Source organism: Mauremys mutica, chromosome 3, assembly GCF_020497125.1.
Source record: "Mauremys mutica isolate MM-2020 ecotype Southern chromosome 3, ASM2049712v1, whole genome shotgun sequence".
Lineage (NCBI taxonomy): Eukaryota > Metazoa > Chordata > Testudines > Geoemydidae > Mauremys > Mauremys mutica.
This window is the reverse complement of record NC_059074.1, coordinates 151,212,090-151,230,779: the sequence shown is the minus strand read 5'-3', so window position 1 is coordinate 151,230,779 and position 18,690 is coordinate 151,212,090. Positions and strand designations below refer to the sequence as shown.

The 18,690-nt window shown below is 42.8% G+C and overlaps 1 protein-coding gene across 3 annotated transcripts in view; it reads right to left on the bottom strand.

The window, feature by feature from the left end:
* The window catches only part of DAAM2 (dishevelled associated activator of morphogenesis 2), a 257,533-nt gene that overhangs the window by 226,187 nt on the left and 12,656 nt on the right, over positions 1-18,690 (bottom strand). For 2 of the 3 annotated variants that reach the window (XM_045009135.1, XM_045009138.1), the window contains exon 1: positions 2,289-2,471. The exons of the other annotated variant lie outside the window; for it this stretch is intronic. The gene's annotated coding sequence lies outside the window, so the exon portion shown is untranslated. Of the gene's footprint in view, positions 1-2,288; positions 2,472-18,690 lie in introns of those variants that run through there. 3 annotated transcript variants of the gene reach the window in all.

Genomic DNA, 18,690 nt, shown 5'->3' with positions numbered 1-18,690 from the left:
AGTATTTGTGGCAGCCCCTTCACCTCCCTGAGAAGGCTCAAGTATCCTACACAATGACAGAAGGACAGCAACACCTCCAGCTAAGTAATGCAATCAGGCAAATTGTTTAAAGGGGAGTGATAAAAGAAACTAGATCACTGAAATGCAAAGTGAGCAGCACCTAGACAACTGACCTGTGCCCACTAGAGGAAGCAGCAAATCAGCATTATCTTTTAAAGAGAGAAAGAATGAACAAGAACATTTAGGGGAAAATCCTACCTTGGAAACTACATCATGAACCCACTTCTCATCCATGGATGACTGACTACCTGCCTAGTGTCTGAAAACCCACTACCCCAAGGACATGCTCTCCCCTAATGACTCTCTCAGAGCCTCTTGCAGTTCAGCCATGTGACTGTGGCTCATGTGCACCACTGCCCCAGCACACAGAACAGTGCACTGAAACAGTCAATGAAGTGTGGTCACAGGGTGTCTGAATGAGCAGATTTCATACAGTCGTTCACCCTGTTTTAATCCGCTTTTCCCATAATGGCTTACATTGAGGATTCAGAGACTGTAAATCCACCCCCACATCAGGTAGCAAGAGTGAAAGTTAAGAACCCCAGACTGTCATGCAGCTCAAGACAGACCAGTACAAAAGGCACAATCCCAATACAGACACTTTGATTACCTTTGAACTTGATATGGCAGCTCAGACCCTTCTCTATCTAAGACAACCGTATTAGTTTAATAATATTTTGGACCTATCTAGTGCCGGTCACATGAGGATCTCAGACTTACAGTCGCACCCCTATAAGGTAGCTTAGTATTTTTAAACCCCATCCGTGTATATATGGTATTTTATGATATGCTCTAACCCTTATTGTATAGAGGGGTAAAATAAGACTCAGAATGGTTAAGAGACTTGTTCAGAACAATGCAGCATAACTGGTACAGCTGGGATCAGAACCTATTCTCAATGGCCACTCCCACCCCCCTGGTCTCCCCAATCCTAATCACTTGACAATATTTGGTTAAAACATGGAAATGGTATTGGGGAGTCAGGACTCCTCGGTTCTAAGTCTCCATTCCCTGCACTAAATCACTTGACCATATTTGAGACAAACTGTTTTCAGACTCAGTGCTGAAATTCCTACCTGCAACTTGGTTAACATTGAATTAGACCTTCTTGAAAGAAGCATGTGTCAGATATTCTAACAAACCTTTTAGATTTGGCATCATCCTTCCTTTTTCTTACCCACGCTGAATCTACGTATGCAGCACAACACACAAAGTGCGACCACCATTCAACATTTTGCACATTTGCTTTAGTAGCTGGTGTGTAGCACTATTTCTCTGCAGTGCTCAAAAAGCTGTGTCAGTGGGTAAAACACAAGAACACACATCAATTAAACATTTAACTTCTTTCAGCCATAAGTCTGGAATCTCATTTTTATAAGCAGGCTCAGATTTGATTGACAGAAGTTTTATTCTTGTAACAATTCAAATCATTAACCTACTTTTGTCCCCTGAAACGCAAAAAATCAGGCCACTGAATAGATGCACCTACCTTTGGATGCTATACTGTAGAGGTTGCTGCATAGATGTATCATTTTTTACAAGTTTATCACCATTAAGTGGTTCACAAATGAGTTTTACCAACTTCCCTGGCCAGTTTACTGTGAATTACAACCAAATGCAGCAACACCGCCCTCTGTCTGCCACTGAGAAAATTGGCATTTTATGTCATTGCCTACCCTTCCAGATCTACCAATACATTTTATCTGAAATGAATCAACATCTATTCACCACTTGCTTAAAAGTATTTCAAAATCTGATGGCCTTTAAAGAGGTTGTTGACAGCAATCTATCCCTACTACACAGTCAACTGCAATTTTTTTAAATTGCCAAACTTGAAGTGTTTAACCTTTTAAAGTAAATGACAAGTCACTTTATTTCAAATACCTTGATTTTTTATTTTATTTTTTTCAGATCACCCTCTTGAATCATCCTCACTACAAAAGCCAATTAGAGCTCTTACCAGCTTCCTCCCCACTACACAGAAGCACTTGCTGGCTTTCCCCTTCCAGCCCCTGCAGCCAAGTGTTAATGTGGAAAAGGGATTTTAAAATAGAAAGAAGAATGCTCGAGATCTACTTTACATTTTTATTTTCCCCTCATGTTTTCCCAGCTGCTCTATTCAGAAGACAATATAAAAAAACCCCAACTGCCTGCAAAGAATATTAAAAATAAAAAGAGACTTGAAAGCTGCAGTCCAAAGAGGAGGATGTGACTTTAGTTTGACTTACCAATTTTATCCAGCTGTATGTTTTCCTACTTGATTTTTACAGCAGCTGAGCTCAGTGCTCAGGAACGTCCATCCTGTGTCAGAGAGCCAGGCAGGAGTACTGATCTCCACGCTGGATGTTACTGCATGAGCTGCAGATGGGGTGGCTGCGTGTGTGTACACTGTGTTCGGATAAAGATCAAGAACTGTTTCCCATTCCACAGCCCAGCTACAGTGCTACAAGCTTTAGGAGGCAGGGCCTTCCTCTGCTACTGTGCTACACTTTCTTAAAGAGACAAGCTCCAGTTTGACAGGCAATACCAATGAACGGGCTCTTGAAAAAACCCGAATGGGATGGTGTTTGGAGCAGGAGAGGTGGGAGTTGTATTCTCATTGTCTGAGACCTGGCTGATATCCATCAGGATATGAAATAGTTTCCTACATGCTTCATTAACAACAACAAGATTTTAGTCTTCCACACAGCCTTTCATTCAAGGCTATCAGAGTATTTTTCAAAGGTGGGTAGGAATTATTATACAGACAATTTGCTCAACATCACCTGGCAAATCTGTGGCAGAGATGGGACTAGAATGCAGGGGTCCCAACTCCAGATACCTGATCTAAACACTAGAGCACACATACACACACCCCTGAGTTAAGAATGGCTGAATATATACATACATGTTATCCAATTATCCAATCAGGGATGGCTGCAAGTGACTCACATTACATTGTCCTTAAAAGTATTTACTCCCTTCTAGGGCAGAGAGTATATTTTAACAAATGCAAACCTATAATTTCCCCGTTTCTTCACTCTCTCACTCATTCTGAAAATAACTTTAGTCTGGTAGCAATCCACTGTTTCCAAGGGATTTTTACTCCCCAGCTTCCCATTCAGGAGATGTGCGTGTTTGAAGTGTACCGTACCTTAACATGGAAGGAGTTGCTCCCTCTGTTGATTAGGGGGCAAAGCTGAGAGTCCAACCCCAGTGGAAGTTACAGAGTAACACACATTTCCAAATAGAGATTATGTTTGTCCTTCCTTTCTTTTGTTCTTTTCCTTAATCACAAATAAGTAATCCAGCCTGAAAGTAGAGCGTTTGCTCTTTGTATACAGAAAACATGGACTCTTTGTACAATAGCTAAATAATAAAAAAAACCAACAACAACCAAAACACATTACAAGAAAAAACTACATTCAAAAATTTCTGATCAAGCCATAAAAAGGCAGGACATATTACAATGAAAGAAAAAGCAATATCACCTGAAAAAAAAGCAATACCTTCAAAGGAACCAGTTTCCCTTTGTCTCATCTAACTAATTCACAGCTGCCCTGTGCCTTGCGCAGTCATTTGCTTTAGCACACACTGGACGTACAATACGACTATTGCAGTGTGTTAGCATTTCACACCCATTTTGCAAATGGTGACAATTACAAAAGGTGCAGGGCACTAGCGACCCAGACTCAGACCCTTCACAAATGGGTTCAGTGGATGCCAGATAACCAGAGGGAAGGTATGTTCTTGCACCGTGAGTGGAGAAGCTATCCAAGCACACTATGAAATTATGAACTTCGGCACTAATAGCCAAGTGTTAAGCCACCAGGGCCCCATCATCGTTCTTCTAGCATGAGCTCTGCTACCAGCCTTGGCTGCATGCCGGAGAAAGTGTATATGATTTATACATTAAATTAGCGTCAGTTACTCAGAGGGGAAAAAGCCTTCCCACATCCCAGTCTCCACACCAGTGTGTTAGTCCTCTCTTCCCACTCACATCCTTGTCCGTTACTTTTCCCACTCCCAATGCCATTAGTCCCCTTCTCCCAGCCCCTCAGCTCTCCCTCCTCCAAGCTAGGCACTTTTCAGCAGCTGCGGCTCTTCCCCTTTCCCTACCAGCTGTTTAGTGTGCCCAGCTCAAGACTCCTCCCCTAGCTCCTTTTGAGCTCTCATTGGAGGTAAGTGGAGGGAAGGGAGGGGAAGTGAGAGCATGAAAGGCACCGATTGACTAACAAGGGGAGAAGGCAGGGAGACCCAAGGTACAGGGCAGAGGGCCTGGAGCCAGAGATTTAGAAGGAAGGCTGGAAAAAACCTGAAGCTTCTGACTAAAGTCATGGGTTAGGCAGGTTTGTGTGCTACTAACAGTCTCCCTTCTCATCTTGGCACCTTGTACCGTACCTATGCTGTGTGTTTACAAAAGAAATTGCATCTCAGTCTGCTCCTTACGAGAAGGAAACAAGAGACCACAGGGACCCGACTAGGTTATCCCAATCCCCCACTGGACTCTCAGTTCAGCACACAGCTGTGTGAAATAGGTACAGAGCGCTTGACTAAGAGATGGCAGAGCAGGAACATTGCCATGTGCAAATATTTGATGGAGATGGACACCAAAGATAAAGAATTACAGTACTGAAGGGGGTAATCTCCCATGAGAAGGGATGGAGGCTCCACTACAAGGCACTTTTACAACTAGACTGGGCAAAACACCAGAAACTGTCCTGTAAGAGACAATCCTGAACTATCCCCAGTGAGAGGGACTGGATGATCTGGTAGGGCTTCTCCATTTCTAACATTTATGCGCCTAAACATGGATTTGAGCATCCAAATGTGGGATTTGGCTGTTCTATTAATAGATCATGGTCTGGTGATTAGACCAGGACTCATGGGTTCTATTCCTGGCTTTAAGGGGGAAAAGGCATTTAATGGTTAGAGAAAAGGACTGGGACTTAAAGGTTCTGCTTTCTGTTTCCAGCTTTACCACTAACTCAACGTATGACACTGGGGGAAAAAAAAAATCTAACTGCTCTGTGACTCAGTTTCCCCAACTATAATACATACCTTAAAACTAACCTACATCACTGGGGTATTGTGAGGATGAGTTAATTCATATTTGTAAAGTGCTTTCACAGCCTTGGAGGAAAGCAGCTACAGAAGACAAAGTTTGGCTATTAAGAGCTCCTGCTGCCTCCCTGAAGACCAAGAAGTATTCTGTTTAGCAAGACGACGACCAATCCTACAGCCCTTACTCCCAGGAGTATCCTCACTGATATTTGTCAACACACAAGCAGTAACCATATACTTTCAGGAGGAATGACTTATTTTAGATTAAGAGGCAATAATAAAACCTACGAAAGGAATCTCTGAGCAAGAGCACAGTGTGCGTGTCTCCCTCTAACATGCAACTCACAAACTCTGTCTCAGAACATGGCAGCCACCTCTGCAGATAAGCAGCTCCCTTAGAAATTTAAGGGCGCAGTATAAAACAAATGAGGTCAACAAAGAAATCAAGGAACTACTTAGGTTCTGCAGGATTGGGTCCAAAACTAGACATTTTCAGGCTCTGTACTATGATAACAGAATTATGTTATTAGTCATGTAATTTAAGGATAACAGAATGTGAATGAAATCATAGGCCCATTCATTGACTTCAGTGGCATCAGGATTTAAACCCATATTCCTTACTTTTTCAGCTGTTCCTGATGCTTCCCAGCCTGAAATCACAATCCTGTATTGAGGGCATTATGATCATTTCCTTAGTAATCAGGTTTGATGGCTCAAACAAGGTGTTATTACTCCAGATAGGGAAGAAGCAACAGGATCATATCAAATGTCAAAGAAGTAAAAGTTCTGTTGGATCCATAGCAAAAGGAAAGGAAGAGTCAGGGAGAATAGACATTTTAAGATGATCAGTTATGCCACACACAAAAATAATTCCACATTGAATGCTCTGCAAAGGTTTCTGTGAAATGTCACACTGCCTTTGGAGATCTAAATTGTTTGTTCAATCCAGTCTCAAAACAAAGGGACAGGGGCATTACTAATCTGAGAACAAAGGTGCCCATTGTGAATGGAGCTTCAGTGCCAGGCTCCCTGCTCCAACCATCAAGAAGATTAAACACTACAGCTCTACAGACAGGGCTGAGTGCCATGCCTCACACTATCGCTCACAGGCTGCTACCAGGCTCAGTGATCCTCTTACTGCTCAATCACTGCAGGCTACAAAACTAGCAAGTCTTTATTTTAATCTCTTCTCTGCAGAGACTGATTCTGCACATCCCCCTTCTAAAATGGCATGCAGCGCTATGAGTGTCTCCTGGCTATGATGTGCTGAATACATGCAGAAAGATTGGTACTGTCAATGCGCATGGCAATGCCAATGAGGATGACATTGTGTTTCACCATATTGCCACCAGAAGTATCAGTTCCCTTGGGAAGGGCAGCATGGAGAAATATATTGACAATACAGACATTGGTATAGCTTCATTTAGGTAGCTGAACTCTTCTTTTTTTATTAGAAGAGTTGGGGCCAATCCAAAACCCAGATCTAAGGGTTTGATCCTGCTCCCATTGACTTTAATGGTGCAGGATCAGGGTCAAAATACCCCTGAATTTGGGAGGCTTGAATTCCAGGTTCAAACTTGTCACCTTGACCCATCTCGCTAAGGGATCAAACCTCAACCTCAGACCTGAGCACCCTTTAAAGAAGTTGGGATTGGGAGCTGGACTCAGCTATTCTAGAAGATGGAAAGTTAAAGCATTAACAAAACTGGTAGGTTTGTAGTTTTCCAGTTGGCCAATAACGGTGTGCATCAGCCACTGTCCCAGAGCATACTTCTAATGAAGTTAGCTTGAAATGGAGATGGATTTGTTGGTTTACTTCCTTTTTAGAGCATCTGCAGTACCACTGACACTGGCATGCTGTGGGGAGAGGGTTTATTAGTTAACTGCTGCTGCTAGAGGAGTAAATGTTATTTGTTGTTGTTTCAGGTCCAGTATGAAGTGAGGAGGTTTGCTTAGTTTCTCAATGAATATTTAAAAAATAATATTCAGAGCTGAAAGTCCCTCCAGATTAGTAACAGATGTAAAGTAATTCAAAAAGTGCTGGGCCTCAACAACTGGACAGCATCCTTTGTTCAAAGCCAGTCAATATAATAGCTACCTAATTACTTGTAGCAGTCCTCACAGTACTACAAAGGGAGGCTCTCAGCTGCTCCAACACAAAGATACTAGCCTAAATATTGCTCTGCTAAATTAAAGTCTGCTTTGGAATCACAGAAGGGCCTGAACCACAACACTCAGCTCCAGACCTGAATGTTCCCAAAGTTGGGGGACATTTCAATCCAGGGTTAGGGATTGGCCAGTCATAGAAGTTCAGGCCAAGCCAAACACCAAGTTCAGATCTGAATCCAAAAGGTTGGTTGGATCTGGGGTATTGGTTTGGGCCTTCTTGTAGATGGCACATTGCAGCTTCCTCTCTTTAAGTTCTAGTCTCCCCGTTCCACACTTATCTCCTCCTCCCTTCCCAGACCCCCTTTAAAACCTCTTATTCTGTAGCTATTTAGATTCTGTAAGTGGACTGTGTGAGCTAAGACAGCTGAGCCTGGAGTGAGGGGAAAGCAGAGCTGGCACTACTAGAGCAGCTGGGAAAGGGGTTGAAAGGCAGCCTTTTATTTTTAGCCAGCAGAAAAAAAAGTTTCCAAGCTATTGGAGGAATGAAGCTGGGGGTGACCTAGCTGGGAGTGAGGGAAAACTAAATCTTTCTAAAAGTAAATTGTCTCCTTAGTTGCTTCCTGTAACTGGGCCCACCACCTCCCATGCACCCCTTCATGGTATAGGGGCATACTACAGGCAGATTGACTCAGTTTCCCCTGTTGGACTGTTCAAATGGAAGCTGCCTTTAGGTTTTTCCTTGGTCAAAAATAGTCCACTGTAGGGATCAGGTTTATACATATACTGCAAATAACACTCAACATCCCCAAACCAAGTCCACATAACACAAGATTTCTCTTCCTCCTGCCTGCCCAAGGCCTTTCCAGTCTCTCCCAAGCTCCCCAGATCTCCTCAGTAGGCACCATTTCTTACTCACCACAGCTTTCTACACTTCCCCCTTCACTGTAGCCAGCTGCTGCCCTTTATAGGGAATTGCCTGATTCAACCCAGGTGTGCCTCAGTCCATAATCAGGGTTGGCTTGCCCCAGCCCCAAAGGGGCAAGCCTCCCTGGTATGCTTCCCTTGTAGCTGAATTACAGTTGCTCAGACTTTACTTTTGCCTCAATGTTAGTGAAGCACAGATCATTGCTTTGTGAAACAGAGCACCGCTCTAATGACCCCCTTATTGCTGTGTGCTTGTTTCATTTATACATTCTCCTCCCTCCTAGAAAAAGAGAGTGGTGTTGGGATTTGGACTCCTAAGTGCCTAAATCCCTTTTGAAAATGAGATTTAGGCTCCTAAATCATTTAAGTATTGTAATACTGAACCCAGCAATTCCTAAATACCTTTAAAACTCTGGGCCTAAGAGACTAATGCAGTTCCCAGCTATGCACACACAGTGCCTAGTGACTTCCAGGGATATCCCCACAGTATATGTGAAGAAGGAAGTGAAACCTAATGTACATGAACACAGAACATAAAAATGTCATACTGGGTCAGACCAGTGGTCCATCTTAGCCCAGTATCCTGTCTTCCGACAGTGGCCAATGCCAGATACTTTCAAGGGAATGAACAGAAGAGGGCAATCATCGAGTGATCTGTCCACTGTCATTCAGTCCCAGCATCTGGCAGTCAAGTCAAATCAACAAATCCATGAAAACAAGAAGCAACAGCCTATGAAGTGTTTGAGGGCATCTCACTACAGAACCAGAGAAAAATAATTTATCCCTGGATTGGAGGACATTCCTAGTCTTGGCTCAAACAGTGGGGAAGATCCATTGGTCTGGCTGAGCTCCACTGGAGGGGGAAGAAAAGATGGCTTTAAGCTGCCTTTGTTCCTCCCTGGTCAGGGGCAGCTTTGGCCTAGAGTGTGACTCGAGGCTGCTGTAAACTATACCCAGCTGTCTATGACCTCTAAGATGCTGTTCAAACAACCAGGGAACTTAGAGGTGCTCCAGCCACATGTCCTATTCTTTGACCTTACCCTCCACCATACTGGGGGCAGGGCATGGGAATGTAGTAGAGCTACTTACCATCCGCACACCACCCAGGAATTCCTCTCCAGTCACAGGGAATTCCCAAGTAGCCAGATCTATGAGGGTTCTATCTGCTTTGCATCATCTGAGAGTAACTGGAGCAGGTTCCTGGCCCAGTAACTTATTCTCTGATCTTTGGCACGCCACTTAAAAATCTCTGTAAAATGGGTACAACAATACCTGCCTATGTCCCTATTTTTTGTAAATGTTAGAAGGATTAATTAGTGAATGTGGATACAGTGTGCAATGTAAATTCTAAATACTAATATTCTGTAGCGTTTACAGGCAATTTAAGTGGCAGAACTGATCCCTTAGTAAGAGGCTGTGATCTATTAGGAAAGAATCTGATCTTATTATAGCAATGGATGATAAATGACATTTATTCTCAAACCACTCTGCTGCCAAGCTCTTCATCAGTTTTTGCTATTGTGCCATATTTAACCCACCCTGATTTTCCTGGACATGGCATGACTTCCCATCACACAGAAAATGTCCTACTCTGTGACACACACTTCCCTGAAGAACACTTGGCTTTCCTTACAGGAATTCCTGTATACTTAGGAGCCCTGGAAATGTGACAACGTTCCTACGGAAAGGTGGTTCCATGCTCTTAGGCACGGGGTGCTGAGTTGTTCACTTGAAAAACTGCTTGATCTCGAGGGGCGGATGGGAGGAGAAAGGAGGGGTTTAAAGCAGCTTTGCTATACTTGCCAGGATGACTTTTAGTGCATTAGGAATGATGCAGTGAGGCGCTAAGTGGTACACAAGTGATTAACAGTGAGACTACGTAGCTCCAGAAACAAAAACCTACATTAATATTTGGTAAAGGGGCTGACTGAGGCCCGGTCAACATTTAAAATTTAGATCGACACCCCAGCGTTGCTCAGGGGTGTGAAAAATTCACAGCTCTAAGTGCCATAGCTATGCTGGCCTAGCCCCCTGGGGTAGAGGTGGCTGGGCTGATGGAAGAATCCCTCTGTCAATCTAACTACCCCCACTCAGAGGGGTTTAGTTCCTACAGTGACAAAGAAAAACCCTTCCATCACTGTAGGAAGTGTCCACACTACGGAACTACAGTGGCATTGCTACAGCGCCATAGCTGTGCCGCTGTAGTGCCTGTAGTGTAGACACAACCTGAGATAAAAAGAGAGGCACACCCAGACCCTGCAAGACTTAGTTCCATCAGTGGTCATGTGAGCCAGTAGGAGATTCAGTATGTTTCAGGAGAGCAGCACACTTTTATCTAGGAGAGGGGCCCTGATTCTCTACTCTGGTAGACCAGTTTTATACCACTGTACCTCTGTTGAAATCAACAGTTACACTGGCTTAAAATTCAGATAAGAGAGTGAGAATCAGGGCCTAGATTCGCACTCATCTGTGGAGTAGATGCCTGGAACATTATTAGCACGTGGAATACTACCCATGCAGGAGGAGAAATCAATTGCCTGAGAGAAGATCCATGTTGTCAATCATGATGAATGACTTACCTTTGGTAAAGCACTTTAAGGATGTATCATGCATATTATCAATAGGGATGGAAAGTAAACATGTCCCTTTACCACTCATGGAAACTAGATGAAAACTATTAGCAATTGGAGCTGTGAACCAAGTCTAGTATTTGTGTTTCAAGGAGCTGAGTTTGGCCCCTTGTGTTTAATCGTATTAATTAGTCATGTTTTGGGTTTTTTAATCCCTGTAGGAGCATGATGGGGTAAAAAGAACACAAAGGGCATGACCATGCTCCTTCTGAAGCCTTTAGGAGCTTTACTGCCCAGTTCAGTGGGGTCATGATTAAGCCTGAGTTCTGAGGCCTCATTCACCATTGCCTACACCTTGTGCAGTCATTCACACCTGTGTAATGTCAGTACCATCCTGGTCTGGTAGCATTTTACACCCACGTTGCACGGTGTAAATGACATCTCAAGATGCAGGAATCATAGAGTCAGTCCCTTTCCCTTCACAATGTTTCTGTTCCTGGATGATGGAGACAGCATGAGAAGAGCAGATCTCCTGTTATTTCAGCCCCTTAGAAGACTCCTGCAAACACCATAAAAACATAAATGCCAATACAAATTCCAAGACTTTAGCATTGATTACAGTTTACGCAGAATTTGAGTGCACAGCCCTATTAACAACACAGAGCCTCCTCCCTACAAACCAAAGCCTTGTAGGATTTTAAATTTAATTGAGGAAGAAGATGGAGGAGAGGCAGCTCTTGTCCCAAGGAGTTAAGAGAGTGTTTTGTTTGCACTGGAGTCCATGGTGAGTCAAAACAAGAAAAATAGTAACTCCACAGAATCAAGCAAGGTATTGAGCTATCGCTTCCAATCAGCCAGAAAGGATCTTCTCTTCTTATTCCTTAACTTAAAAGAGAAAGTTCAACCTAAAAGCCTTCCCATCTTCACTACAATTATTACCAAGACTAACTTACAAAACTTGTCCTCAGACCTAGCTACAACAGGGCTAAAAATTGTAGAGTAGATCCTAACTGCTGGGATATGGTTAGACCCTGTCCACACTACAACTTTTAAGCCTGCTGTAACCGGGTGAATGGAAAACCATCTTGTAATGAGTCCCCATATTTGGTTATAGTAGACAAGATGTTCACTGCAGATAATATAATACACATTTAAGAAAACAAATAAATAAATAACTTCCCCTACTGCCCTCCCCTCAAAAAAAGCAAATCAGAACTAACCTGGGTGATCCCTACAGATCCTGTTTTCCTCTCCTCACTCTCTTTGTTTGGGGTCTGTATGTTAAGTTCAGGACTGCATGGCATCAGTGTAAGAAAGACCCACCTTCAGATGATTTAGTGCAGCTTTTGTGACAGTGGTGGTGTTCTGCTGGAGAAATAATTACAAATAACTAGGTCCCCCTAGTGTTCTGTTGCTGTGGAAAGTACACTGATTCACTTGCTTCCAAGAGAAGTTACAAAAATCACATTTCTGTCTAGGTTATCATATGACCCGCATCACTGCAGTGAGGGGCTTGATCCTGCAAGGTTCTGATCAGTTTGGCCCTGATCCAGCAGCTTACTTAAGCATGTGCTTAACTTTACATGTTTTAATAATTCCATTGATTTTAATGGGACTATTCATGTATTTAAAGTTAAGCATATGCTTAAATGTATTGCTGGTTTGGGCCTGACAGCCTAGCACACTGCAGGATCAAGCCCTATCTGAGCACCTCAGCAATATCATCAAGATCTTTACAGTAGCTACAGTGACAACCTTTTATTAAATCCATTTAGCCACCAACCTTCGGTATGGTGAAACTATCTTAAATACTGAGAGGAAGAAAAAAATAATCTGCATGAAAAGTTTAACATAGACAACGTTGTTTATTTAATAGATGGGTGCAGAAAAGTTGGCTCTGTCTGTCTGTCTTAGCTTTATAGGTATCAGCTACTTTAGACAGATGAATGCTTGTATCCATTATTCAAGAGAAGCCCCAAAGTTCTGTTACAAATTATTTTTTTTATTAATCAGTTTATTCTGTTAAAAAAAAGAAGCCAAATCATTCTGCTCCAAGACATTCCCTGAATGCTGCTGCACTATTGCCATTCTTAGAAATACCATCAGTGTGACCTTCTCCTTGTTCTGTTCCCATGGTATCTCACTAAACAGTTTTAAGAGAAACTTCATTAAAGTCGTAGGAGTCTGTTCTCTCATGGGTGCATTCACACAATTCTCAATAATGTTAACCTTTTGGAGACTGCAGACACATAGGGCCTGATTCTCCCCTTTATTACCCCAGCTCTACACTGGTATAACTCCATTGATTTTAGTGGAGTTATATCAATGCAGTGGAAAACCAAGCCCATTTTTGTTCACTTCTGTGAGAATTCGGTGCTAGTGAAAGATGCCACATTAAAAACTCTAGAGACAGAAGTCCTCTATTTAACCTCAAAACTGATACAGTACAGACAGCAACGCTACCAGTTCCCCTCCAAATCACCCCACCACACTTCCTCATCTTGCCCTTTAGTGGCTTCCCCTCAGGTAAAATAACAGAGTAGTTACATGGCCAATTTAGTCCTGGGCCTCTGTACAATTGACAGTAGTGATGACAGCTTTTGTGAGGTGGACATTGGGCCAATGGAAACTGGTCTAAGATGCATTAGCTGCTGCTACCTCAATCCTAAGGTACACTGAAGAGCCATAAGGTAGCAGGGCTCATCCAATCTATCATCAGGCCCTTCCACTGCCTCCATTTGCCCTTCATGAGCTCCCCAATAACCACACACAGGGACCCATGTCATTCAAGTGCACCTCTTTCTTGGGATTCTATAATTTATTAAAACCACATCACAGTTCAAATGTCAGCTTGAACCAAAGCCAGTCTTTTCTCAACTCTACAGTTTCTTCAGCCCTTTGCTGGCTCAATAGTTCCATCCCATTCTGAGGTCCTGCTGCCTGGTATTCCTTTCACCACATTGACATATAAGCCATATAAATCTCTTAAGGCTTCTGGCCCCTGCCCCTCATGGCAGATAGCTCCAGCCAGGCTTTTCCAGCTGATTGGTGTAGAAAGTGACTTCCCAGGTCTTCTCTAACCCTAAGTTTCCTACAGATTTATCTCCCAAGCTCTCACCATTCCTCCCCACAGACACTCTGCAAAACTCTCCCCAACACACTCGCAGGCCCAGATCCTCAAAGGTATGTAGGCACCCAACTGCTATTAATTTCAATAAGCATTAAACGCTCTTAAAACCCTTAGCCTCACTGACTGAATTCAGGCTGCCCTTATATTCCTCAGCAGGTCTGATTCCTACTCATGTACTTCTATCACATGACACCTGGACTGAGAGGTAAACTAGTCATATTGAGGTTGAACCCAACACTCGCTTAAAGGCTCAGCTCATTTTGTGACACACAAAAGGGCAAAGAAAAGGACAGCAAAGACACAAAATGCAGATTCTGTCACTGTGGATTGTGGTGGTGCCTAAAACTTGAGCTTAGATGTTTAAGTCTGGGGGATGGGTACCTAAATACATTTCTGGATCCAGCCTGAGTGCCTGAGCCATTCAATTCACTTATATTTATTAAAACCACATATGTGATCAAAATAATCATCATGTAAAGCCCTGTGGGTCACACTACAGATTTCAAACTATTATACAGACTGGCTTTATACTCCACTTGGTGTTGAAACTAAGCCCTGTCTTGACTAGTGACATTGTTCCCATAGTAGTAATGTACTTCAAAGGTGGTGGGAGGAAGGGATAGCCAAGAAAAAAGAAAAAATGGTATAAATAAGATCTTTCATGATGTGAGGGGAGTCAAAGCATTTTATTGGCATTTATTTGGGATGACCTGCATAACCCACCCATGATTCAACCACTTATGAGTAATGTGGTCACCCCAAACACATTGAAGTAAAAACTTTATAGCACCTTACACCTGCATTCATTCACTCACTCTCTGTCTCATTGGTATAAAAACACATTCCCTATTTTAATAGCAAGAGTTAAAATCCTCTGTTTAGATTTTCAACTAGAGCAATATCCATTAGTATTTCTATTGCTGAATCTAGCTGGCTGCAAAGACTACACTACCTTTTTTAAAGAGACACTCACTGCTTATTGAGACATTTCATTTAGAACCAAACTTCTGTGGGAGGAGGTATGATCTGGTATTAGATCACACTAGAGAGGTTCTATACCCAGTTCTGCCACTGACTCTAAGCATGACCTTGGGCTAATCACACAGGGATAACTTTTCAGAAGGGCAAGAGTAATTTGCACCTGCAAAATGTGTGCCAGCATTTTTATATCCACAGCTGAATTGTGAATGCAAATCTGAGTACTTGTACTCCCAGCTATCAAGCTGCGAGGGAAACCTGGGTACTTAGTGGTGAAAATATTCACATTTGTGCTCACTATTAATTTTGTGGTTAGACTCATAGACTTTAAGGTTAGAAGGGACCATTATGATCATCTAGTCTGACCTCCTGCACAACGCAGGCCACAGAATCTCACCCACCCACTCCTGTAACAAACCCCTAACCTATGTCTGAGTTATTGAAGTCCGCAAATCGTGGTTTAAAGACCTCAAGGTGCAGAGAATCCTCCAGCAAGTGACCCATGCTGCAGAGGAAGGCAAAAAAACCTTCAAGGCCTCTGCCAATCTGCCCTGGAGGAAAATTCCTTCCCAACCCCAAATGTGGCGATCAGTTAAACCCTGAGCATGTGGGCAAGACTCACCAGCCAGCACCCAGGAAAGAATTCTATGTAGTAACTCAGATCCCACCCCATCTAACATCCCATCACATATTTACCTGCTAATAATCAAAGATCAATGAATTGCCAAAATTAGGCAGGCAATTACCATCGCCTCCATAAACTTATCAAGCTTAGTCTTGAAGCCAGATATGTCTTTTGTCCCCACTACTCCCCTTGGAAGGCTGTTCTAGAACTTCACTCCTCTAATGGTTAGAAACCTTCATTTAATTTCAGGTCTAAACTTCCTAGTGTCCAGTTTATATCCATTTGTTCATGTCCACATTGGTACTAAACTTAAATAATTCCTCTCCCTCCCTGATATTTATCCCTCTGATATATTTATAAAGAGCAATCATATCTCCCCTCAGCCTTCTTTTGGTTAGGCTAAACAAGCCAAGCTCTTTGAGACTCCTTTCATAAGACAGGTTTTCCATTCCTCAGATCATCCTAGTAGCCCTTCTCTGTACCTGTTACATCATTGATATACAATGCTACTCCACCGCCTTTGGCTTTATTTCTGTCTTTCCTAAACAGCACATAGCCTTCAATACCTGTACTCCAGTCATGACTACTATTCCACCATGTCTCTGTTATCCCTATAATATCTGGTTTGAAGTCTGCAAACACCAGTAGCTCTAGTTCCTCCATTTTGTTACCTAGGCTCCTCGCATTAGTGTTGCAAAATGTGGGTTCAAATTGTCCCTCTGCCTCAAAAACAATGACACTTGGCCTCAACTCTTCTAAAAATATACCCCTAATTCTCTCTTCCTCTGTTTTCCCCATAGGTAAAATGGGGCTAATACATTGTAATACACTTTGAGATCTTTGGGTAGAATGTGCTTTGTATAAATGTAAATTGTACATTATACAATACTCTCTGTATTTCTCTTCTTCAGATTTTCTTCATTATTGGGGATATTTGCATGAAAACAGTAACCTTGTTTCTTAAAAGTTCATTTGTTTTTGTTTTGTATTCTTGAATTGAAGTCAGAGTCTTTTATTTGTGACAGCATAGTAATTGCCACAGCACCCATTCATAATGCTATAAAGAGAAGGTACTGATGACTTTTCAGCCAAGTGTTGATGAGGAGGAAGGTACAGGAAGGTCCATTAACAGTAGAGACACCAAAGTCAGAGCTTCATATTTGACCTTCTTCCTATCCTGCCCCTTTACTGAAATTCCCAGATCCAACCCACCCGTGTCATTGCCAAGGAGCCTGATCCCTTGTCCATATCTAATCCAGATCTGAATTCAAAGGCTATCTCTTTGGCTTGCCTCTTCCTAACAGTACTAATTTCCGGTACAGTGCACTGGCCATAAGTACAATATATAAAGAATATTTTTGTTCCACTGTCCAAGACATTAAGTTGATCTCCCATCTCTTAATCCACCTCATCCCAGCTCAGCTACATTTCTATTCCCTGCCCCTTTGCTATGATGGAGGACTTGCCTCCTGGTCATCCAGCCCCTTCCTAAAGCCTGTGCTCCTTGAATGGGTTCCTGTTGTACAAAGTCTTCTGGGAAGCCTCTTCTTGTAGCCTTCACTGTTGGGATCAATTTCTGGTGAGCAAGGGTGTTCTAGGTCTAGCTATCCCCTATCCCACTTCCCACACCCAACAGATGGATTTTCAGAGGAGAGAGCTTTTCTATTTGGCCAGCTTCTTACTGCATCAAAATTCCCGCATGCCCCGAGTCAGTGCATATCTGCTAACACTTCAGTTGGTCTTCCATTCAGCCTATGGTTGAAGCTGTCTCTGCAAAACGTAAGGGTAAGATTGTGCCTGACTTTGCATAAATGCACATGGTTGGGGAGAGGGCCCAAGGACCCTTCCATTCACTCCCATGCCTCTGCAGAGGAGCCACTCACAATCCTGGTCTTTGCTTTCCCAGGTAGTCTAGTACTGGCAGAGGCATTAGATTCTGTAAAGGAGATAGAAGGGGCGGAACAAATGTGGGACCAAGGTCCCACCTCTCCAGCAGAGCACCAGCCAGAAGAGGTAGGCTGTGCTTTGTAACAGGGGCTAGCAGTAGGCATGGCTTTCAAAGGCATTGTGCCTGCCTAAACTGCTACTGGTACAGTAGGCCTCCGCATCCTTAGCAGCCGCACCACTATGGCATTGTGTCTTAAATCCACAGTCAGTTCTAAGTGATTTGCTTGGGAGGATTGGCAGGGAGGCAGGAGGCGGAGAGGATTAATGTCCAACTTCTTCACTTGATGCAAATGCCAGTCCCCTTGAGTGTTAATTAAACCTTCCTCTGCACAGACATACTTTGCTTAAGAAGCATTTACCTTTCCTTTTTTTATAACCTTAAGAAAATTTGGGTGGAATGCAAATTGTTTTGTTTTCCATCTTCCTGTGACGGCAGCAATTTATTTATAGCCAGAAACCAGAGGACAGTTCTCACGTGGCTGCTGAAAATTAAAACAGCATGTGGGGTTTTGTTTTGTTTGCTTTTATGCCTTTGCAGTTCCAATCTCTCTCTGAGTTCCCTAAATCCTTGTTATTGTAACCAGAGCCACATTTCACATTGCTACAATTCCGGGGTTATGTAAATTCTCAGGGCTTTAAAGGAAAGGGCCTGCACACTCTGTGCTGGGCCATGGGGAAGTTGACACAAACAGTTATGGCTGACATATAGGGATGAGCAAAGGTATTCAGATAAACTAAGAAAGGACAGGAAATTTAGGTCAAAACTCCACAGTGAACCTGAACTGAACCTCTTTCTGAAAGGCACAAAAGTTGCATTTACTTTATCCCAGCATTTTCATTTTTGCACATCTCTGTATAGCAAGGGAACCTTTGGTTAGAGGTTTTAGAAACTCTTCATTCGGTCTCTATTAGTTTCTACTGGTCTGTACTGGTTTCTACTGGAGGAGCAGTAATCACAAGAACCAACAGACCTTTTTATATACGAGCATCATTTTTACAGTCATCATGAAATACGTACAGTACACTGAATATATTTACAGTCATCATGAAGACCTTTATTTTATATTAAACGAAAATCAAAACCAGAACAAAATCTTAATGAAAGAGCAAGAGAGAGAGCACAGTGTGTGTGTCTCCTCTGCAGCAGGCTGCATCTCAACACAAGGGCAGCTGCATTTGCAGCAAGTATGGGGAGGGTATCTTCTCTTTTTAAAGGTGCAGTACATACCACTCATCTGTGTGCTCCTGAGTAACAAATTTGCAATCCTGACTCTATCTGTGAATTTCCATATGGCCAGGGGCAA